We start from the raw sequence: 24,222 nt of genomic DNA, 5'->3' as shown, positions 1-24,222 counted from the left end.
TGCAAGTGCTTCCAATATGTCTGGTGGCAGCCACTGTAGGTAGGAGACCACCAGAAAAGCATTCTGTGGAAAGCAATAGCTAACTACTGCAGCAACTAAGTGTATTCATTGACCAAGATACTTCAAATGGAAGTCTGTGATTGTTAACACCCTCTTAAGATGTGGTGCTGGAAAAGAGAGGAACTATTATACCTCTGGAGGACTGACAATTTTACTCTTTCCTTCCTTATCAGAATACATTGGAAACTACCTTAACCTTACCTGAAATGCAATAGACTACAGTTTGCTGCTGTGAATTCATAGACCATACTTCTTAAACATCATTTTTCCTCTGAATGTGCACATTAGCAACGGCCAATGTTAGTTGATGTGGTCAATCAATAAAGCAGCATAAAATATGTGCTCAATTTAAGCAATGATGTTTGGCTTAAACACTTGCGTCACTTTAACAGAGTTTATTTATTGTGCACATCCACAGAAATATTGTTAATAGCTGCAAGGTATTTTACATATCAGTTTGATCTCTATATGTCATGCAACTCTGATTGTTCGGTGAAACATTTATCAGTAAATCTAAACAATTTGAGCTAAATTGATGCAAACTCAAAATGCTGGAGAAATTCAGCAGATCTGACCGCGTCAGAACTGAAAAAAAAAATCATTCTGGACTCAAAATACCAACACTGTTTCTCTCTCCACAGACACTGCCAGACTTGCTGAGTTTATCCACCATTTTCTATGTTTGTTTCAGGTTTCCAGCATCCACAGTATTTCACACTTATGTGAGTGAACTAAATTGACGCTCGATGGATCCATGCAAGGTTTCATACAATAATATGATGTTTTATAGTCTTTACAAAATGTTGTGTCTCGTTGATTTACAATGATTCTTTATATTATTTTAAAAGTGCTCAGATTTGAAATTAAAATTAATAGAGACTGGTATCATTTTCACGTCCTTGACGATTATTTCAAGTAAACCTTTCGTAAACATCAGAATCTGATTTTAGTTTGTGATGTTTTATGATTATTTCTCTGATCTATCACCAACATCTACTTTCTACAGTAAAAAATAATTTGTATTAAATATGTATTAATTTATTATTTTGAAAATTGTACAACTTCTGAATGTGGCAATCTGCAATCTGATATCAACTTGCATAATTTTCCCACCGATGGAAACATAGCAAGATAGATTGATTCCCTTGCCTAAAAAGAATCGAAGGTTATTGGGTATCTTGGGAATGTGAAGTTTGGAACACAAACATATCAGCAATGATCTCATGACTGGTAGAGCAGGCTTGTGGGGCCAAGTGGTTCCTAATATGTATGGCCATATGATTGTGCTGTTTTTATTATGGTATTCTAAAACAGAATTAATTTGCAATTAATAGCAACAAAATATAATTTTAATATATTTACAAAAGGTACTTGGTAAGTTATAGAAGATATATCAAAACACAACTACCATCCAAATTATTGTAAATGTTTATTTATATTTCATTATTGTAAATTGAATAGTCATGTTAAATTACAAGTGCTTTAAATACTGTTGCAAAAATCCCACCTCAACAACACAAGGAGAATTCTCATATATTTCTGTGGTACTCTGCAATAGCATATTTCAACAGAACAGAACAGTAATTGAATTTTGATTCAAAAACAATTACAATAATATCTGCCTCACTTTTTGTTTTTAACAATAATTAACTTTAAAGCATACATTTTACAATATGAATCTAATGTGAAGGTCTCCTTCACATTATATTTGCAATATAGCCTCAGTTCGAAAAATAAACAGGGAGATAGACAGCAAAAAATAATAAGCCAGGTAGCCTCATGTCTAAGAGATAGTAAGAACTGCCGATGCTGGAGTCTGAGATAACACAGTGTGGAGATGGAGGAACGCAGCACATTCTTTTGTCCGGGCTTGTCAAATATGTTTGGAAGTCCAAATATGTTGCATCTATTGGCTCTCTTTGTTTACCTTGCTTATTACTTGCTCAAGTAACTCAAATAAAATTGTTAAACATAATTTTCCCTTCACAAAGGCATGTTGATTCTGTTTATTTGTATTATAATTTCCTAAAAATGTCCTGCTATCATCTCTTTAATAATGGATTCTAGTATTTTTACATTCTTAGACATGAGGCTACACAGTGTGGAGCTGGAGGAACACAGCAGGCCAGGCAGCATCAGAGGAGCAGGAAAGCTGAAGTTACGGGTCGGGACCCTTCTGCAGAACTTCAAAAATGTAGAAACTTCGAGCTGTAGAAATGATAGTATTAAATTGGAGAGCGTTTAGAAAATATTTACAAGGTTGTTACTGTGACTGGAGCGTTTGAGTTATAAGGAGAGGCTGGATAGGCTGGGACATTTTCACTGAAGTGTAGAAGGTTGAGGGGTGACCTTTATAGAGGTTTATAAAATCATGAGGGGCTTAGATAAGGTGAATAGCAAAGGTCTTCTCCCTAGGGTAAGGAAGTCCAAAACTAGAGGGAATGGGTTTAAGGTGAGAGGGGAATGATTTTATAAAGGACTTAAGGGGCAACTTTTTCACGCTGAGGGTGGTGCCTGCACGTAATGAACTGCCTGAGAAATTGGTAGGCGCTGGTACAGTTACAGCTTTAAAAGACATTTGGACAGGTACACAAATAGGAAAGGTTTTGAAGGATTTGAGCCAAATGCAGGCAAATGGCACTAGTTTAGTTTCAGAAACTGGGTCGGCACGGACAAGTTGGACTGAAGAGTCTGTCTCCGTGTTGTATGACTCTATAAGATGAGAGAATACAACAATGGGGTAATGAATTAGCATGGCTAGAGGATTGTATAATTTACAAGAAATAGAATTAGGATTAAATGGGTCATTTCAGGGTTCACAACTGGTTAACCAGTGGAATGTTGCAGGGATCAGTGCTGGGACCTCAACTATTTACTTGTTTTAGTAATGGCTTTAATAAAGAGACTGATTGTTGTAGCCAAATCTGCTAATGATATGAATTTAGGTAGGAAAGCAAACTGTGTTTGCAAAAGGCTGTCAATGGGTTAAAGGAGTGATCAAAATTTGGCAACTGGAGTGTAATGTGGGCGAATGCGAGGTTGTCTGCTTTGCCAGGAGGAGTAGTAAAACAGTATTATTTAAATAGAGACCTTTCTAAATTCTATGGTACAGAGGGGAATAAGCATCCTCATATATGAAACACAGAAAGCCAGCATGCTTGTACAGCAAGTAATTAAGAATGCAAATGAAATTCTGGATTTTATTGCGAGAGGATGAAATATAAAAGTTAATAAGTCTTGCTCAACTGTACAAGGCATTGATGAGACAAATCAGAGTACTTTCTGCAATTTTGGCTGCCTTTAGGAATGGAGACATTTCAGAGAAGATTCAAAAAGCCATGTCAAGGAACAAGTGTGTTGTTTAATGAGGATAGGTTGAGCATGTTGAACCTAAAGATTTTCATTTGTGTTTAGAAGAACAAGGTGATTTTATTGAAATATATAAGATTCCGAGAAGACTTAACAGCAGAAATGTTGAGAGAATTCCCCTTGTGCAAGAGTAAATGTATCGAATATTGTTGCAAATTTGTGTTGAGTGCTTGTGAATTGGAAGGCAGGAAGGTAAAATTTGTTTGTAAAAATGGTAGTGGGAGGAAGAGTGTGTAGTTCCTTTAAGCGGAGATATGCTTTTCTAAGTTTGGGGATTTAAATGCAAATGTATTTGTAAGCAGCTGATGAGGTGCAGACAGTTCTGAAATTGAAATATGTATCAATTGGCTGTGTGATTGGAAACCTTAAGCTTGTTTTGATATTTTGGCAACTAGCTTGAAGATCAGCCAATTAATTTAAACCAAGCACTTAGAAATTGAAAACCAATTGAATTTAAATCTGATGGTTTTGACAACCTTGCACCAATCCTATTATAAGTAAACTGACAGGTCATTGGGGGTATATGAGAAGAGGGCTTTTGAAAATCAGTGTGAGAACAAACTGCCATCTGAAGAGTAAATATCCGGCTCTCACAGAAATCTCTAAGCTCTTTGAAAAAGCACCATCTATTCATAAAGATACCACGGCACTCCTAACTAAGATTCCTGACAGAAGAATTTCCAGAGAAAGCAATCCTGACAGATGGATCAGCGGAGAAGGCAAAGAACATTCCAGAAGACTTAACCTGGTTGTACTTTTGAGAGTCTAAGTTTTAATTTAGTTTTATTATTACTTGGGCTTTTATAAGTGGGGCTTATATTTACTGGAATAGCATACCATTAAAATTTTGGTCTGTTTGGAGATAGTCAGTAGTTAAGGAGGAATTGTTCGATTTGTTAGTAGTTCTGTTAATTTGTTCACTGATAAGGTTAAATAAATAAATTGTTACAAGTTGCTTATAAAGTGAATTCCAGGGATTTTCTTTAATTTAACCATGCCTTTTTAATAGATTAGGCAAGGTGAGGCGAGCTTCTCTGGATGGTTCCAGTTTAATTATTAGAAGGGGACCTCTGCTCCCACCATAACAGATTGGGGGCTTATGTTTCGATTTTAATTATCAGAGGGGTTTGACTTCCCCTTCCTAATAAATATATTCAAGCTAGATGAAGTGAGAGCTGATTGATAAGGAGTTGAGAGCTATGGGGGTGTGGGGGGGAATGGGTGAAAAGAGAGTTAAGTGCATATCAGATCAACTGGGATCTGACTGACTTATGGGACAGGCTCATGGGGCTAAATAGACTTTTACTGCCTAAAATGGTCTGATAAAAATGAAATCATTTTCTCATGCACTAATGGTTTTAAAGGACAAGAATGGAGTCAAATTTTAGTATTGCATTTTATAAATAATATTATTTTGTATTCCTTGCACAGATACCACGTATTCTGCAGAAGCATTGCTGTATTTTACCTCAGACGAACACAGGTAAAGTATTTCTTTTGTGCCGTTTCTGTATTTTATAAAAACGAAGAAAATGTTAGTATTTTTGAATTCTGACATTCTTGTTGTTTTCATAATTGTAATTCTTAGCAATTGAAAGCTGAACTTGTGTAATCTCTGCTTTGACATTTCAATTTCTTGCGAGGAATTCAAAATAAATGATATACTAACCAAAGCTTGCTGAACAAACTTTATGAAAAGGAGTTTTGTGAAACTTTTTCATCCCTAATGGACTTGCTGCCTGTCCATCATCTTACATAGATAGAAGGACGCTGATGACAAAAAAAACTTGTAATAAGGAATTATGAATGATTTTTACAACATCTCATAATCCAGGGATTCAAATCGTTTAAAAACAACTCTTCACTAAGAAAGATATTGGGGACTGGAGAAAGATATTCATATATCATGCAGAGCACAAATGTAGATACATTTGTAAAGAATGAATTTGTGATTTTGGTACCTGGCGTGCACACAAAATCTCTTCTTGTAGGATTGAATCAATACTGGATGATTAACAGTTAAATTTGTAATGGATGAGTTTAAAACTCAATTGGTTCTTCCTGGTAATAACATTATCTGTCAGTTTCTTGTGATATTCCTTTGCAATTTATTTTATACATATATAAAGGGGAGTTATTTTTGTTCACAGATTTTTCATATTGTGTACTGTAAAGCATTCTGGTTATCACCTCTCTATTCTAATTTTATGGTTTCTTAAATTGTGTTTCAATTTTGAAAATGACTTCTAGAAATTTTAAACATGGACTGAATTTGTAAATCACATTTGTAAAATTTCTCAAAACCAATAGAGGTCAATTGTAAAGATAGGTTATTGTATCTTTATCATAATGGGATGAAAAAGGGTAGTTACATGTATTAGTGCCTCCTTTGGTTTAGAGATGTAACTTTTTTTTAGCATTTGCATTTATATAATTTAACTGTCCATTTGGTGTCAGCCCCAGTCAGAGAGTTGTAGAGATGTACAGCACGGAAACAGGCCCTTCGGTCCAACTTGTCCATGCTGACCAGTTATCCTAAATAGATGTAGTCCCATTTGCCAGCATTTGGCCCATATCCCTCTACACACTACACACTTCCTATTTATATGCCCATCCAGATGTTTTTTAAATGTTGTAATTATACCAGCCTTCACCACTTCCTCTGGCAGTTCATTCCACGCACACACCACCCTCTACGTGAAAGTTGCCCCTTATGTCCTTTTTAAAATTTTTCCCCTCCCTCCCACCTTAAACTTACACCCTCTAGTTTTGGACTGCCCTATCCTGGGGAAAAGATCTTGACTATTCACCCTATCCATTTCCCTCATGATTTTATAGACTCCTATTAGGTCACCTCTCAGCCTCTTATACTCCAGGGAAAACAGCCCTAGCCTATTCAGTCTCTCCCTATAGCTCAAACCCTCCAAGCCTGGCAACATCCTTGTAAAACCTTTCTGAACCCTTTCAAGTTTCACAACATCCTTCCTATAGAGGGGGGACCGTAAATGAAAGCATTATTTCAGAAGTGGCCTCACCAATGTCCTGTACAGCTGCAACATGACCTCCCAATTTCGATACTCAATGCACTGACCAATAAAGGCAAGCATACCAAATGCCTTCTTCACTACCCTGTCTACCTATGACTCCACTATCAAAGAACAATGAACCTCCTTGTTTGGCAACACTCTCCAGGACCTTACCATTAAGTGTATAATTCCTGTCTTGATTTGCCCTACCAAAATGTTGCACCTCACATTTATCTGGATTAAACTGCATCTGCCACTCCTCAACCTATCAGCCCATTTGATCAAGGTCCCGTTGTACTCTGAGGTAACCTTCTTTGCTGTCCACCTCACCACCAATTTTGGTGTCATCTGCAAACCAAACATCCTATATTCACATCCAAATCACTTATTTAAATGACAAAAAGCAATAAATGCAGCACCAATCCTTGTGGCACACCAATGGTCACAGGCCTCCAGTCCAAAAAGCAACCCTCCTTCATCACCCCCTGTCACCTACCTGCAAGCCAATTTTGTATCCAAAAGGCTAGTTCTCCCTGTATTCCATGTGATCTAACCTTGTTAACCAGTCTACCAATCAGAACCTTGTCGAGCACCTCACTGAAGTCTATGTAGACAATGTTCACTACTCCGCCTTCATCAATCCTTTTCGTCACTTCTTCAAAAATCCCAATCAAGTTTGTCAGACACGACTTGCCATGCACAAAGCCATGTTGACTATCCATAATCAGTCCTTGCCTTTCCAAATGCATGTAAATCCTGTCCTTCAGAATCCCCTGGAATGACTTGTCCACCACTGATGTCAGGCTCACAGGTCTATAATTCCCTGGCTCTTCCTTACCACCTTTCTTTAAAAAATGGCACCACATAAGCCAACCTCCAGTCTTCTGGCACCTCACCCATGGCTATTAATGATGCAAATATCTCAGCAAGCATTCTCGCAATCACATCCCTAGCTTCTAGGGTAAACCTGATCAAGTACCAGGGATTTATTCACGTTTATGCGTTTTAAGACATCCGGCACCACCTCCTTTGTAATGTGGACACTTTTCAAGATGTTGCTATTTATTTCCCTAAGTTCTCTAGCTTCCATATCTTTCTCCAGAGTAAAAACTCATGCAAAATATTTGTTTAGTATCTCACTCATTTCCGGCAGTTCCACACTTAGGTGGCCTTGCTGATCTTTAAGGGGCCGTAGTCTCTCCCTAATTACTCTTTTGTCCTTAATGCATTTGAGAAACCCTTTGAATTCTTCTTAACCCTATTTTCCAAAGCTATCTCATGTCCCCTTTTTTCTCTCCTGATTTCCCTCTTATGTATACTCCTACTGCCCTTATACTCCTCTAGGGATTCACTCGATCCCTGCTGTCTGTACCTGACATATGCTTCCTTCTTTTTCTTGATCAGAACCTCAATTTCTTTAGTCACCCAGCATTCGCCAAACCTCCCAGCCTTGCCCTTCACCCTAACAGGAACATAACATCTCTAGACTCTTGTTATTTCATTTTTGAAAGCTTCCCACTTCCAGCTGTCCCTATATCTGCAAATATCTGTGAATATCGCCCCCAATCAACTTTTGAAAGTTCATGCTTAATACCATCAAAATTGGCCTTCCTCCAATTTAGAACTTTAACTTTTAGATCAGGTCTGTCCTTTTCTATAACTATTTTAAAATAATAGAATTATGATCACTTGCCCCTAAGTACTCCCCCACTGACACCTCATTCACTTTCTTGCCTTATTTCCCAAGAGAAGGTCAACTTTTGCTCCTTTTCTAATAGGTAAATCCAAGTAGTGAACAAGAAAATTTTCTTGTGCACACTGAACAAATTCCTCTCCATCCAAGCCTTATGGAGTCCCAGATTATGTTTGGAAAGTTAAAATACCCTACCATTACCACCCTAATATTCTTACAGATATCTGAGATCACCTTAAAAATTTGCTCCTCAATTTTTGGCTAACTATTGGGGTTTTACAGTGAAATCTCAATAAGGCGATCATCCCTTTCTTATTTCTCAGTTCCACCCATATAACTTCACTGCACTTACTCCCAGGAAGATCCTCCCTAAGTACAGACATAATGTTATCCCTAATCAAAAGTGTTACTTCTCCTCCTCCCTTTCCCATCCTTTCTTTCCTTCCAATAGGATCTGTACCCTGGAACATTAAGCTGCTAGTCTGATCCATTCCTGAGCCTTATCTCTGTAATAGCTATGATATCCTAGTCCCATATTCCCAACCATCTACCTTAGCTGTCAGGCCTCTATTCCAGATATTCTAATCTATTCTAATTCAGATATTACTACCCTCAAGGGCCTACTTTTTAACCTTCTGCCTAATTTCCCATATTCTCTCCTCAGGACTTTGTCCTATTCTCTTCCTACGTTATTAGTTCCAGTGTACAATGACCTCCTGCTGGTCTCTCTCCCCTTTGAGAATATTCTGCATCCTCTCTGAGACATCCTTGACCGTGGCATCTAGCAGGCAGCACACCATTCTGATGTCTTGTTGTCAGCCACAGTAACATCTGTCTGTGCCTCTGACTAGAGAGTTCTCTATCACAATCGATAGTTTAGAAAATAATGTACCCCTCATTGCAGTAGAGCCAGCCTCGAATTCAGAAACTTGGCTGTCACTGTACTACCTACCTACCTTTCCTACTTCGCTAGAAGTAACCCATCTCCCAACTGTATCTGCAGTTTTTCTACCTTCTTGAAACTGCCATCCATATTCTTGAAGATCCCTCAATCCCACTGTCACTGTAACTATCAACCATTGTCTCACATTGTTTAGAAGAACTATTTTGTTTACAGCATAATACAGTAGTAAAATAAGATTATCCCTGTCTACACAGGCACTTATTATTTATTGAAGTTCTCTATTACTTCTGTACTCGGGACATGTGCTTCACTGAAGGTTCCCAGTCCTACCAAATAATTTCACATTATTATGGCTGTGATAGTAATGTTGTCTTCTTTGGCACACTGCTTATAAATGCAAAATTTCACCATTGATTGAGTCAATGGTCATAATATAAAGACCTCCAAGTGCACATTGTCAGTCATTAGAATCACAGATTCTCTAAGTGTGGAACCAGGCCATTTGGCTCATTGAGTCCATGCTGAACCTCTGAAAAGCATCCCACCGAGTATCAGATTGTGCTGTAAACAAAATAGTTCTTCTAAACAATGTGAGACAATGGTTGATAGCTACAGTGACAGGGGGATTGCGGGATCTTCAAGAATATGGATGGCAGTTCCAAGAAGGTAGAAAAACTGCAAATACAGTCAGGGAGATGGGTTACTACCCCCTGCAATATCCCTGTCACCATGCATTTCTTATAAGTAATCCACCTAGCCTGCACATCCTTGGAATACCATGGCCAAGTCACCTAACCTGCACATCTTTGGACTGTGGGAGGAAACTAGAGCACCCAGAAGAAACGCATGCAGGCATGGGGAAAACGTGCAAACTTCACACAGTTGCCTCCGTATGGAATCGCACCTGGCTCTTTGGCGCTGTGGGCCAGCAGTGCTAACCCCTGAGCCACCATGCTGCCCAACTGAACCACCGTGTGCCAATTAATATCATTCCCCTTGTATTCACAAAAACAGCAAATGAAGAAACATTTTTATTGTAATCAACAAGAACGAAAAACCCCAGCTATTGATTGAAATACCTGTTTCACTGTGTGGCCTTTTCGACTTTGGCTGTTGTTTGCCATTGAAAGAGGTATAAAACCTATCCGAACAATCTAACATTTTCATTATGTGGGTTGATTACAAAAATTGTAACATCATGTGCCACTGCAATTCCAAAGTGAAATGCTCCTAACCTTTGTCATGACTGCTAAATTGTTGAACTATTTTGTTGGAGAAAAGAGCAGTATAATTTGCAGCTTTAGTGGTGTAATATCTTGAGATAATAGGCTCCTCTTTACCAGAATGTAAAATGTAACAAAATGCAGGAGGCACAAAGTTTTCTATTTTATTAGCCTTGTGTGTGCTAACCTCAGGCACAAATTCAAGAATTGGAACAGATGCATGAGACAAGTATATGCATTCGTTTAATTCTTGTAGTTTTTGAATCTGGGACAATAGCTCAACATCAGATGCATGTTCATGAGTTGCTCCAAATATTGTGTAAGATCTTTGCTCTGTTCCATCTGTTGGTTTCTTCCTGAACAGTTTTTTTTTCAAGCTGTTTCTGTTTCTTCTTCAAGAAATCCAAATTTATGTGAATTAGCTCTCTGTAGTTGAATGCTACTGACTGCACATTAATTACTTGATTGGCTGTTTGTGATGTGTGGTTAACAGTACAATTATGATATAATAATCTGACAGGAAAAGATATACACTGTTCATAATCTTGCATCTGTAAAAGTTAAATGCTAAAAACAAAATTCAACAGTAATGCAAAACATTCATGATTGTTATTCCCATGTGCAATTATTGTAAACAATTTTACAATATTTAAACATAATTGATCTGAAGTATGAGTGAATAATGAACCAGTCAGAGGGGTCACTCAGTCCAGAATCATCTTTAGTTCCTTTAACAAATATTAACATAAGTGGGGGAAAACCCTTCCCTGCCCCCTCCCCTGAAGCTATTATATTTTACATAACATTGTTAACTTAAAATATAAAGTAGAAAAGCCTTAGAAATGTCAATTCATGGGTAGAATTATGCAATATGTCTCTATATTTCCCATTATTACATTCCAATTAAGTTATATCTCTTATTTCTCATGCTTTTGACACCATATATTATTTTAAACTCCATAATTATTACCTGCACTTAAATAGTTCATAGACCTATGATGTTTTGTTTTATATGAAACTGGCACATGACATATAAGTGCCTTGAGAATGGTAAAAATATCAAATCAGCAACATGTCAACGTTGTTTCAATGGAAAAGCTGGAAAGAGTTTTATAGGCAAAAAGCACCTTAACGCATTGTAAAATGGCTGAAATAACACATGAACAAAATACAAACGTTCAAAGAATGTCAATAGAGCAGTTATCCAACTGACAAATTTTGTAAATGCAAAGAAAAGTAGTGGGTTTTCTAAATCTGGCTTTGAAACTGCCTTTAAAACAAAAATAATGTATGCATCCTAAATGGCTTGTGCTATTGACCAAGTCCAGTTTCAAGATGTAGAATGCCTGTTTTATTTGGCTGTCCTGTAATTTTTAAAAACTTCTTTCAACTTACTATTCTGTTCTGTCTGAGGAGCTGGTGCAGGGGGCAAGGATTCACATTTTGGATCACTGGGATCTCTTCTGGGTTAGAAGTGACCTATGTAAGAAGGATGGGTTGACCTGAATTTGAAGGGGACTGATATCCTGGCATAGAGATTTGCTTGTGCTACTCGGGAGGCTTTAAACTAGTTGGGTAGATTGGGATCCAAAGAGATAGTGAAGAAAGAGGTTAATCTGAGGCTGGTACGGTAGAGAAGAGCAGCAAGTTAAATAGTAAAGGTAGGGAAGAGCAAGACAGAGAGCAAGGTAAGACTGATAAATTAAACTGCATTTATGTCAACGCAAGAGGCCCGACAGGTAAGGCAGATGACTCGGGGCATGGTTGCGAACATGGGACTAGGATATTATAGCTAATACAGTACCATGGCTCAGGGAGGGACAAGACTGGCATCTTAATGTTCCAGGGTGTACATGCTATAGGAAAGTTAGAAAGTGGGTCAAGACAGGAGGGGAGTGGTGTTTTTGGTTAAGGATAACATTATGGCTGTACTCAGGGAGGATATTCCTGAGAGAACATCCAGTGAAATTATATGGGTGGGACTGAGAAATAAGAAAGGGATAATCACCTTACTGACACTGTTCTATAGACACCCCCACCCTGCCCCCAATAGTCAGTGGGAAATTGAGAAGCAAGTATATGAGGAGATCTCAGAAATCTGCAAGCAAAACAGGGTTGTAATGGTAAGGGATTTTAATTTTCCAAACATAGCCTGGGATTGCCATAGTGTTAAGGGATCGAATGGAGAAGTATTTGTTAACTGTGAACAAAAAATTTTCATATTCAAATTGTGGATGTACCTACTAGAGAAGGAGAAAACCTTGACTCTCTTGGGAAATAAGGGTTTGAGCTGTCGGTGGGGGAGCACCTTGAGGCTAGTGATCTTAATTCAATTAGTTTTCAAATATTTGTGGAAAAGAACAGACCAGATCCAAAAGTTAAAGTTCTAAATTGGATTAAGGCTGTTTTTGATGGTGTTAGGCAGGGACTTTCAAAAGTTGATTAGGAGAGGCTATTTGCTGGTAAAGGGACAGTTGGAAAGTGGAACGCCTTCAAAAATGAGATAGCGAAAGTTCAGAAGCCGTATGTTCCTGTAAGTGTGAAGGGCAAAGCTGGTAGGTGTAGAAAATACTGGATGACTAGAAAAATAGAGTCCCTGGTCAAGAAAATGAGGGAAGTATATGCCAGGTATAGATAGCTGGGATCATGTGAATCCCTAGGAGAGTATAAAGGCAATACAGTGTACTTAAGAGGGAAATAAGGAGGGCAAAAAGGGGACATGAGAAAGCTTTGGCAAATAGGATTAAGGAGAATCCAACGAAATTCTCAAATATATTAAGGGCAAAAGATTAACTAGGTAGAGAATAGGGCCCCTTAAAGATCAACAAGGCTGTCTATGTGTGGAACTACAGGAGATGGGTGAGATAATAAATGAATATTTCACGTCAGTATTTACTGTGGAGAAGGACATAGAAGCTAGATAACTAGATAAATAGTAATTTCATGGAAAACATCCATATTATAGAAGAGGAGGTGCTGGATGTATTAAAATGCATAAAGGTGAGTAAATCGCCAGGACCTTGTCATAGAGTCATAGAGATGTATAGAATGGAAACAGGCTCTTTGGTGCTGTCCTAAATTAATCTGGTCCCATTTGACAACATTTGGCCCATTTCTCTCTTAACCCTTCCTATTTATATACTCATCCAGATGCCTTTAAATGTTGTAATTGTACCAGCCTCCACCACTTCCTCAGGCAGCTCATTCCATACACACACCACCTTCTGTGTGAAAAAGTTGTCCCTTACGTCCCTTTTAAATCTTTCCCCTCTCACCTTAAACCCATGCCCTCTAGTTTTGGACTCCACTAACCTGGGAAAAGACCTTAGCTATTCATCCTATCTATGCCCCTCATGATTTTATAAATCTTCTGTAAGGTTATCCCTCAGCATCCAAGGCCCTCGGGGAAAATAGCCTCAGCCTATTTCAGCCTCTCCCTATAGCTCAATCCCTCCAACCATGGCAACATCCTTGTAAATCTTTTCTGAACCGTTTCAAGTTTCACAACACCCTTCCTATAGCAGGGAGACCAAAATTGAATGCAATATTCTAAAAGTGGCCTAACCAACGTTCTGTACAGTCACAACATGACCTCCCAACTCCTGCACTCAATGCACTGACCAATAAAGGCAAGCATACCAAATGCCTTCTTCACTATCCTGTCTACCTATGACTCCACTTTCAAGGAACTATTAACCTGTACTCCAAGGTCTCTTTGTTCAGCAACACTCCCCAGGACCTTTCCATTAAGTGTATAAACTCTGCCTTGATTTGCCTTTCTAAAATGCAGCACCTTACATTTGTCTAAATTAAACTCTATCTGCCACTCCTCGGCCCAGTGGCCCATTTGATCAAGGTGCCATTGACCTCTGAGGTAACCTCTTTGCTGTCCACTACACCAACAATTTTGGTGTCATCTACAAACTGACTAAACATAACTCCTATTTTCACATTCAAATCATTTATTTAAATGACAAAAAGCAGTGGACCCATCACTGATCCTTTTGAAGGTCTCCTACCTTCAGGTCAATCTGATCAAATATATCCCAGACATTGTGTGAGAGCTAGGGAGGAGATTGCTGGGCTCCTTTCTGAGATATTTGTACCATCAACAGCCACGGGTGATATACCGGAAGACTGGAGGTTGGCTAATGTGGTGCCATTAATTAGGTGAAGTGGTAAGGAAAAGACAAAGAAATACAGACCGATGGGTAAGTTGTTGGAGGGGATTCCGAGGGACAGGATTTACATGCATTTGGAAAGACAAGGACTGATTAGGGATAGTTAACATGGCTTTGTGTGTAGGAAAATGTGTTTCATTAACTTGAGTGAGTTTTTTGAAGAAGTGATGAAGAAGCTTGATGAAGGCAGAATGGTAGACATTGTCCAAATGGACTTCAGCAAGGCTATTAGCAAGTTTCTGCATGGTAGACTAGTTAGCAAGGTTAAATCACATGGAATGGGGTGGGTGGGAGGTAGTCAATTAGATACAAAATTAGCTTGAAGGTAGGAGACAGAGGGTAGTGGCAGAGGATTGTTTTTCAGACTAGGGGCCTGTGATCAGTGGTGCTGGGTCCACTGCTTTTCATCATTTGTATAAATGATTTGGATGCGAAGATAGAGTGTATGGTTAGTAAGTCTGCAGATGATAGGAAATTTGATGGTGTAGTGTAAAGTGAAGAACATTACCTCAGAGTACAATGGGACCTTGATCAAATGGGTCAATGGGCCGAGCAGTGGCAGATGGAGTTTAATTTAGATGAATGTGAAGTGCTGCATTTTGGAAAGGCAAATCAGACAGGACTTATATAGTTAAGGGTAGGGCCTGGGGAGTGTTGCCGAACAAAGATACTTAGGGTTACGGATGCATAGTTCCTTGAAAGTAGAGTCACAGGTAGACAGAGTTGTGAAGAAGGTGTTTGGCACGCTTGCCTTTTATTGGTCGGTGAGTTGGGATGCCAACAATGTGGAGGATATTGGAGAGGCCACTTTTGAAATATTGCATTCAATCTGATCTTCCTGCTATCAGAAGGATGTTGCTAAACTTGAAAGGGTTCAGAAAATACTTACGGAGCTGTTGCCAGAATTGGAGAGTTTGAGCTATAGGGAGAAGTTGAATAGGCTGAGGCTTTCTTCCCTGGAGCGTCAGATGCTGAGGAGTGACTTTATAAAGGTATGTAAAATCATGAGGACCAAGGATAGGGTGAATAGCCAAGGTCTTCTTCCCAGGCAGGGGAGTGCACAACTAGAGGGCATAGGTTTAAGTTGAGAGGGGTAAGATTTAAAAGGGACTTGAGGGGCAACTTATTCATGCAGCAGGTGGTGAGTGTATGGAATGACCTGCCAGAGGATGTGATGGAGGGGGGTACTATTATGTATTTTAAAAGGCATCTGGATGAGTATATGAGTAGGAAAGGTTTAGCGGAATATGGGCCAAATGCTGGCAAATGGGACTTGATCAATTTAGGATATCTGGTCAGCATGGACGAGTTGGATCAAAGGGTCTGTTTCTGTGCTGTATAACCCTATGACTCTTATGTTCAAACCTCTAAATCAAACAGCTTGCTAATTCTTTCTTGAACTTGTTGTGCAAAATAATAATATACTCTGTATGCCAATAGTAACATTATGCTCAAACATTAACTTACGAAAATTGGTCCAGATTTATTTGGCATTAGCTTAAAGCTTCATGAGTTCATAGTACATTAGGTTTCCTGGTTTTACAAAGTTATAAGAATTCAAAAGCAAACATCCATTGAAGAATGCTATAGCTTTAATGACCAATTCATTAAGAATTTCAGTGCCAAGCAACTTCTCTACAAAACAGGCATTAACTAAGAGAAGATATCTTGGAAATTGCAGCTGTAGCTGTAGATCATACAACTGGAACCCTTGTGATACAGGCAGGAGCTTATTCTCTGTAAAATAAATAGCTCAAATATCTATTCCAAAAAATGGCTGGAGACTGAAACAAGCAACTAATGAGGTTTTTAGTCACGATTCTGTATTTAGAAATTTTGTCATCAATGGGATTACATTTCAGCTAAGTGTATTGAGGCATACTTCACTTTGTCAGATGAAAAACTTTCACGATTTCCCTTGACTCGTTCTTTGCACGTCTCCAATCTTAGTTTATTTGCAGTAAAATAAACTGAATCATCATCAAAGGAGGGGTGTGAATGGGAAGATTTAGACAAGGCCAGCCTCAAGAATCTTATTGAAAACTTAAGACCAGAGTGACGACTATAATCAAGATAATATTCTCTGCAAGATCTTTTCGTTTGTTCTCAATATGTGGGCTAAACTGTGGCAGTGCAGAAAGCAATATGTGCAGCAGGTCCATCTCTGGATTTAGCCCTATGATGAGGGATGCTTCAGTTTCCTAGGCCCTTGGAAGTGGAGACCAATGTTGGAAATAATTGCAACCATTGTTAACTGTGAGGTTGATGTGCCTGGAAACATAGGATGGATTTTAATCCTCCAGGAATGGGTCTGTTAATGGCAGGGTAGAGGTTAAAATTTAATAATCTCAATTCCATCTACAGCACCTTTGCTACTTTCCTTCATCCTAGTTTAAATGAGGTAGGTTCAGGGCAAACAACTTACCTAGTCCCAAGAGGTGGGATGGCAATTTCAGTATTTTAACAAGGCTGCTTTAACAGGAGCAAACTGGTTTTTCCTGGACCATGGAAACCTGGCAGCTGCAAGGAGGCAAGGGCAGCTTTTTAGCAGAAATATAGCACTGCTTGTGGGTCAAGAGAAGTTTAGAATGCTTCTCTTCAGTATGTACACGGCACCGTCCATGCATCAACTTTCCTACCCCATTGAAATTGAAGACTGGACTAATCTGCTGAGGAGTCCTCTGCAACAGAGAGGAAGCCAAGTCTATTAATCGGACAACCTTCCATGGAACTGTCATATAGAAATACCTGCAACCTTTGAGAGAGCCAGATTTCTGAATTTCTGACAGTTTTGGCCTGAAACATTGCCTTTCCTGTTCCTCGGATGCTGTCCGACTTGCTGTGCTTTTTCAGCTTCATATCTATTGACTCTGTCTTCCAGCATCTGCAGTCCTCACTGTCTTCAAGTTTCTGAATTTCTTGTCTGAAACCCATACAAAGAACAGATTTTGACTAGTGTGAAAACTGTATTTGATGAGGCTAGTATAATAGGAGCAATTTGCTTGTTGTAAAATGCCAGTAAAGACAGCTATGCCAAAAATGAAGCTAGATATTTATCAGCTTCCTTAACGATTGTAATTTCACTAAGCACTTCTCTCCCTTCAACCTCCTGATGAACAGCTTTTTATGTTTTGTATCCTCTAGACAAAGACAGAAGCAAAATGCTTGTTCATTTCATACACCATTTCCTTATTAACTCCATTTGCTCTCACTTGAGGACCAACATCACTTACTCTTCTTTTTTTAAGTGCCTGTAAAAACTGTTGCTATCCATTATTACATTTCTATCTAGCCTTGTCTCATACTCCTGATTAAACCTTCTCTGCCATTCTTTATCCTATGTCCAATCATCTAATTTGCCACTCCTTGCACAATTATACACTTAGTAGCTTACCTTAACTTCTTTAGTTAATCACAGTTTGCAGGTCCTCTCCTTCATATTTTTCTTTATGGTACGAGCATACTATTCTGAGTATCCTGAAATATCCCTTAAATGTCTGCAATTGCATTCTGATCCCTGCTGCATTCTAAACTGTGGAACTGGATAAATGAAAACTAGCCAGATAGATTGTTTTCTTGTTTAATTAGGTAACATGGTGGTTAGTCAGCGTGACATATTCTCATAATGCTGTATATTGGATAAGGCAATAGCCTAGTGGTATTACTGCTAGACTATAATCCAGTGACCCAAGAAATGTTCAAGGGATTTAGGTTCAAATCTCACCATGGCAGATGGTGAAATTTGAATTTAATAAAAATCTGGAATTAAGAGTCTATTGTCAGGAAAATCCCATCTGGTTCACTAGTGTCCTTTCGGGAAGCAATCTGCCATCTTTACCTGGTCTGCCCTACAAGTGACTCTAGACCCACAGCAATCTGATCCCACAACTGATCTTTGGACATTTAGGGATGGGCAACGAATGCTGGCCTAGCCAGTGATGTCTACATCCTGTGAATGAATTAAAAACAATACTGTTCTTTAACAACAATGCAGAAGTTTATCACAAAAGAAGAAATAAAAAGAACAATTCAAGCTATCTAGATATATACAGTAATTAGAATGATGTCACAGCATACAGTAAAACAAATTGTCAACCTGTTTCCTGACACTATAAATTACACTATAGATCTGAACACTTTAAGGTTCTAGTTAGCCTACTCCTGATAGTTTCCTTGCCATTGATTATAAAGACAGTTCAATAAGTCCTTTCCAAATCTACCAGGGTGAATTTTACACAAATCTGAGCACCGAACATTTTTAATTCGTGCAGATTTCTGAGCAATCACTAATATCTTCTGCTGAGCTAACTTATTTCCTGAACTGCCCTGAATTGTCCTCTTTAGAGATAATCTAAATTGGCTTCTAAACTCAACACTGATGTGTTCTGAACTGAATATTTAAAAAAAAATTGATCATCCTACACCGCTAATAGCTTTGCATGTTTAATTTCTCTGTTGTAAATTTAACAGTACAAAGATCTTTCCATTATCAGCACATGGGTGCATATTCACCTGCTCTCTGTCGGAAAGTTGGATTTAATCACTGTTCTATAAGTACTCTCTTTTTCAGGGAAAACCCCTCACAGAAGTAACCAATACCAATCTGCCTTTGTTGTAAATCCAAATTCTAAAAATACACAATGCACAATGCCATGATTATTATAATCTGGTCTCTGGTTTCAGAATGTGCTGTTCTAAGAAACTGTCACAAAAGCATTCTATGAACTCCTCGTCCAGGCTACCATTGCTAATTTGAGTTTGCCACTTTATATGCATCACCCATGATTATTGCTGTCCCTTTATCACAAGCACCCAGTATTTCATCTTGTATACTTCATCATACATGCAAATATATGAATTTGGAGCAGAAGTAGACTATTTGATCCTTAAGCCAGCTCTGCCATCCAATAAGTTTATGGCGGATCTGTTGCTGTTGTATCCTATGTGCCCATCTCACCCTCAGTAAGCTTAGAATCTTGTCATGCAAGAGAATCCACCTTTAAAATAGTCAATGATTCCTGCATCATGTTCTGCCATGCTTTCCTTGAGCTCCAAATTGTACAGCTAACTGAGAGAGAAAATGTTTTCATCATCTTTCTTAAAAGAGTGACATGAATTATTTTAAACAATGCCGTCTAATTCTGGCCTCACCATAGGAGAATTATCCTTTCCACATCCATCTTGTCAAGACCATTCAGGAACTTTTTTTTTTATTATGTTGATGTTGCTGGCTGGGCCACCATATATTACCCATTCCTAGTTACCCTTGAGAAAATGGTGGTGGGCTGCTTTCTTGAATGTCTGGAATCCTACACACTTTAATCAAATTAAACTTCATCCTTCTAAATTCCAGTGGAAACAAACATAGCCTGTCCAACTCATAAGAGGTCCAGGCCCGAAACATCAGCCTTCCTGCTCCTATGGTGCTGCTTGGCCTGCTGTGTTCATCCAGCTCTACACCTTGTTATCTCATAAGACAACCTGCTCATTCCAGATATCAATCTAGTAAACCTTCTCTGAACTGCCTCCGATGTATTTACATCTTTCCTTAATGAGGAGACTACAACTGCACACAGTATTCAAGAAATGGTCTCACCAATACCCTGTGTGGCTAAATCAGAACACCCTTATATTTATGGTCAATTCTTCTCATACGACAGAATAGCATTCCATTATCTTCTTAATTACTTGCTGTACCTGCATATGAACCTTTTGTGACTCCTGCATGCATATATTATGGTTAGTGTTAGGAAGCCTATCACTTCCATTAATGACTTCCTTCCCCTTCCCTTTTTCATCTCCACCCAATCCGATTTCTTGATCTTGAGCTCCTTAACTAAGATCATCTCTAGCTATTGCACCAATGCCATCTTTTATTAACAGTGCTACATCTCCCCCTTACCTTGCTTCCTATTTTTCTTCTATCCCTCAGAGTTCAGGACCCAATCCTTGTCATCATCCCTCCATGTCTCTTTGATGGCCATCAGATGATATTTATTTACTTCAATGTGCATTATCAATTAATTTTCATTGTTATGAATGTTATTCACATTTTTCATGGCTTCTGGCTTACTCATTACAAATTGCACTAACAAGAGGATTTCATCACAGAATGCATCTTTGTGATGGGAGTAGGGATATTTCTGAGCCATTCATGCAATGGCCATGTCAGCTATCCAGGAAAGGTCTCCTCCAGAAGTTTACATGAATTTATTCAATGGGTGAAAGACACTATTTCTGCCATGATTTTATGCCAATGTTGTGTTTGGGTCCTCTTCTTTCACTCCTCTATTGCATTCATTAGTCATCCTGTTTGTAATATAAAGTTGTGAAGCGTGGAGATAGTCACAAGACTCTTTGACATGCCATATTATCTTGTAGCAGGCCTGATGCAGCCCAGGTACCAGTAATGTATCACCTATGGGCTGAAGAAGCAGTCTAGGAACCTCCCAAGATAGTTGTTCTTGGGAAAGTATTGGTCTCAGTGCTCTCAATTGCAACATGGCATTAGCTTTAAAATGCAGCCTGTGCAGCTTCATTTTCTCTACTATGAGAGGAAACAATATTAAAAGAAATAAGAAGTAGGGCTACAGAGCATGTGAAAAAGCTCTACTTAAACTATAGACCTGTACTTATTATAGTACAACTAAATTGAATAGCCTTTAGTATCTGGTCAAGACAACTGTGAATTAAAACAGGCTAATTATGAGTTGCTATCAAATATATTTTACTTAAGTGTAGTATATTAAGCTACAATTTATGTTTTATGCAAGCATGCTAGAATGTGTTCTAAATTCGTTCATACTTTTCATTGATAATGAACCATTCAATGTGCCTATTTTTTCATGTATCATACTGTACACGTATTAAATGGGTTAAGAGGTAATTGACCAATGGTGCAGAGAAGCCCTGAGAGTTCTTGGTTGATTTCAACTCAACGACTACCTAGAACAATTTGAAAATGACAAAACAATGAGGAATAGTGCAAAAGGGCTTATTTTCAATTATTCTATGGTGTAGAATGAGCAGCCAGTAACACATTGCTTGAAGATGGACCTTGACCAAAGCTACTGAAAGCTGTTTTGTATGATATACAGAAACATACGATGTTTCTTCTCTATTTCTATTACCTGTATAGGGATCATCATGTTTTGTTCATTCATTTATGGGATGTGAACATTGCTGGTTGAGTGAGCATTTATTGCTAATTCCAAGTTGCCCTTGAGAAGTTGATGGTGAGCAGTCTCCTTGAACTGCTGCAGTCTATTTACTGATGGTACACCCACAATGCCATTAGGGATGGTGTTCCAGGAGTTTCACTGAACAGCACTAAAGGTAGGTGTGTGTGTGTGTTCGACAAAGTCAGAAGTCACACAACACCGGGTTATAGTCCAACAGGATTATTTGAAATCTCAAGCCTTTGGAGCACTGCTCCTTCATCAGGTGAAGTCAGGCTTTGACTGGTCATGGCATTCCATGGTGATGGAAATGGCAGCTTATAATTCTTTGCATGTGGAGGCTGGTGGGATCATAAGTGAGGACCAGATTGTTGTGGGACAGAAAAGAAAAGGTGAGGTAGAAGTGCAGGATATCATTCAAACATGGTTAAGGGCCCTGTCAACCATGGTGGTAGGGAATCCTTGATTGAGGAAGAAGGTGGGCTTTTCTGAGATCTTCCTGTTGAAGATGCCATCATTGGAACAGATGCAATGGATTTGGAGAAATTGAGAGCATGGAATGGAGTCCTTAAAGAAAGCCGGATGTGAGAATGTATAGTCCAGGTAGCTGTGAGAGTTCGTGGGTTTGAAATAGATATTGGTTGCCAGCCTATCCCCAGAAATGGAAACAAGCTGTCAAGGAAGGGAAGGGAAGAGTCAGAGATGGACCAGGTGAAGATGAAAAGAGGGTGGAAATTAAATTAATCGGTTTTTCCAATTCTGAACATGAAGTGAAAGCAGCATTGATGAAGTCATTGGTGTATCAGAGAAAGTTGTATGGAGGGACCCGAGTAGGACTGAAGCAAGGAATGTTCCACATATCCCACAAAGAAACAGGCATACTGGGACCTAGATGGGTACATATGGTCACACCTCTGACCTGAAGGAAGTGATAGGAGTTAAAGGAGAAGTTTTCAAAGTGAGGACAAGCTCCTGGAGGTTGTGGGTATCTGAGTTGTTGCAGCTTACGTTCCTTAATGTCTGAAAGGAAGGAGAAACAGTTCCTTGATTAAAATAAAGAACAGCAGATACTGGAGATCTAAAACAAAAACAGAAATTGCTGGCCCTTATCAGAACTGATAAAGAGTCACTGGACTCAAAACGTTAACTCTGCTTTCTCCCTATACATGCTGCTAGACCTACTGAGTTTTTCAGCAACTTCTGTTGTTGTTAGAGAAAGTTCATTGTTCATTTTGTTCAATAACTTTACACAAACCAATTTTTCATAAAGTACAAAGAAACTTCTTCAACATCTGGATTGCCAGCCTGCTTGGTTTAGTAAATTTTATGTACAAAGTAAGCCGCACAGACCTGAAAAATTCAGATTCAATTCTCCATGAATGTTGTTATTCGAAATTCTCAGCTGGAATAGCATTGAGAATTTTACAGTGCACCTAATGTAACTGTGGTAACGTGGTAGGAGAAGGGAGGTTGTGATGGTGCTGTTGTGGCGGGGAAACTGAACAGAATTCTTAAACAGGATTGTTCTTTTGCTATTCAGCAAAGACTACAGTGGGCTTGAATGATGTGTGTGATGTTGAAAAAGTGTACTGAAGCTTATTTTTGAGATCATAAAAAATGCGTCTTTATGCACTTGAAACCAAATCCTGATATGAGTTAATTAACAGGTAGAGAAGAGATAATCTACAATGCTATTTTTGGAAGCCCAGCTGCAAAAACACTGGATGGTAAATGAGAAATGAAGTATGTTTGTTATACTTTAAAAGAAAAGCCTTTTGTAGCTAATATTTGAAAATGTTTATCATGATCTTTGCAGTAACATTTCTTTGTGTTAATGTCATTTTAGCCATAATTTCATTATTTGTTATTCTATAATTCTATTGAGGACATAAATCAGTCAGTTTGTTATCATAAAGAGTCTGTTTTATCCTTACAGTTTAATCACCAAATGCTACTTTTGCATAAGGTAAACAATTGTCTTTTTAATGCATTCTGGACTCAACCATGATCTTGGGTTCATGTTGCGCTACATGTAACCCCACCGTACTGTTCTGTATCTGTAAAATCTTCCTTACTGTCCTGTTTTGACTCCATCACCTTGATAAACTGTTATGATCTGTCTATGTTAATTAGTTTGCACAGTTTTGAATTACTTATTACTTTGATTAGACCCTCAGCATGCAACTCTTATACCTATCATGATATTCCAGTTATTTAGTTTGTCTCCAGCATCACCTTATTTTTAATTTTTTGTAACTATCTCACTGCCTCATTTAATCAGATTATAGGTCATCACTTCTCTGTTTATTCACACTCCACTCACACCAGTTGTATGATTGTTTGATCTCTCTATCTCTCAGCCCTTCATTTCTCTTTCAATAAATTCTGTGTCTGTGTGTTCTTCTCACTGCACCTGATGAAGAGGCTGCGCTCTCAAAGCTTGAGAGTTCAAATAAGAGATAGTAGGAACTGCAGATGCTGGAGAATCCGAGACAACGAGGTGCAGGGCTGGATGAACACAGCAGGCCAAGCAGCACCATTGGAGCAGAAAGGCTGACGTTTCGGGCCTAGACCCTTCATCAGATCTG

General features: G+C 38.6%; 1 long non-coding RNA gene across 2 annotated transcripts in view; it reads left to right on the top strand.

Annotated features, from left to right (window-relative positions):
• Positions 1 to 24,222, top strand: part of LOC125483064 — a 105,535-nt gene that overhangs the window by 56,108 nt on the left and 25,205 nt on the right. For both annotated transcript variants that reach the window (XR_007262049.1, XR_007262048.1), the window contains exon 2: positions 4,861 to 4,912. This is a non-coding gene — a long non-coding RNA (uncharacterized LOC125483064). The remainder of the gene's footprint in view (positions 1 to 4,860; positions 4,913 to 24,222) is intronic.

The sequence above is a fragment of the Rhincodon typus genome, chromosome 5, assembly GCF_021869965.1.
Source record: "Rhincodon typus isolate 14 chromosome 5, sRhiTyp1.1, whole genome shotgun sequence".
Taxonomy (NCBI): domain Eukaryota; kingdom Metazoa; phylum Chordata; class Chondrichthyes; order Orectolobiformes; family Rhincodontidae; genus Rhincodon; species Rhincodon typus.
This window is presented reverse-complemented; position numbering and strand designations above follow the sequence as displayed.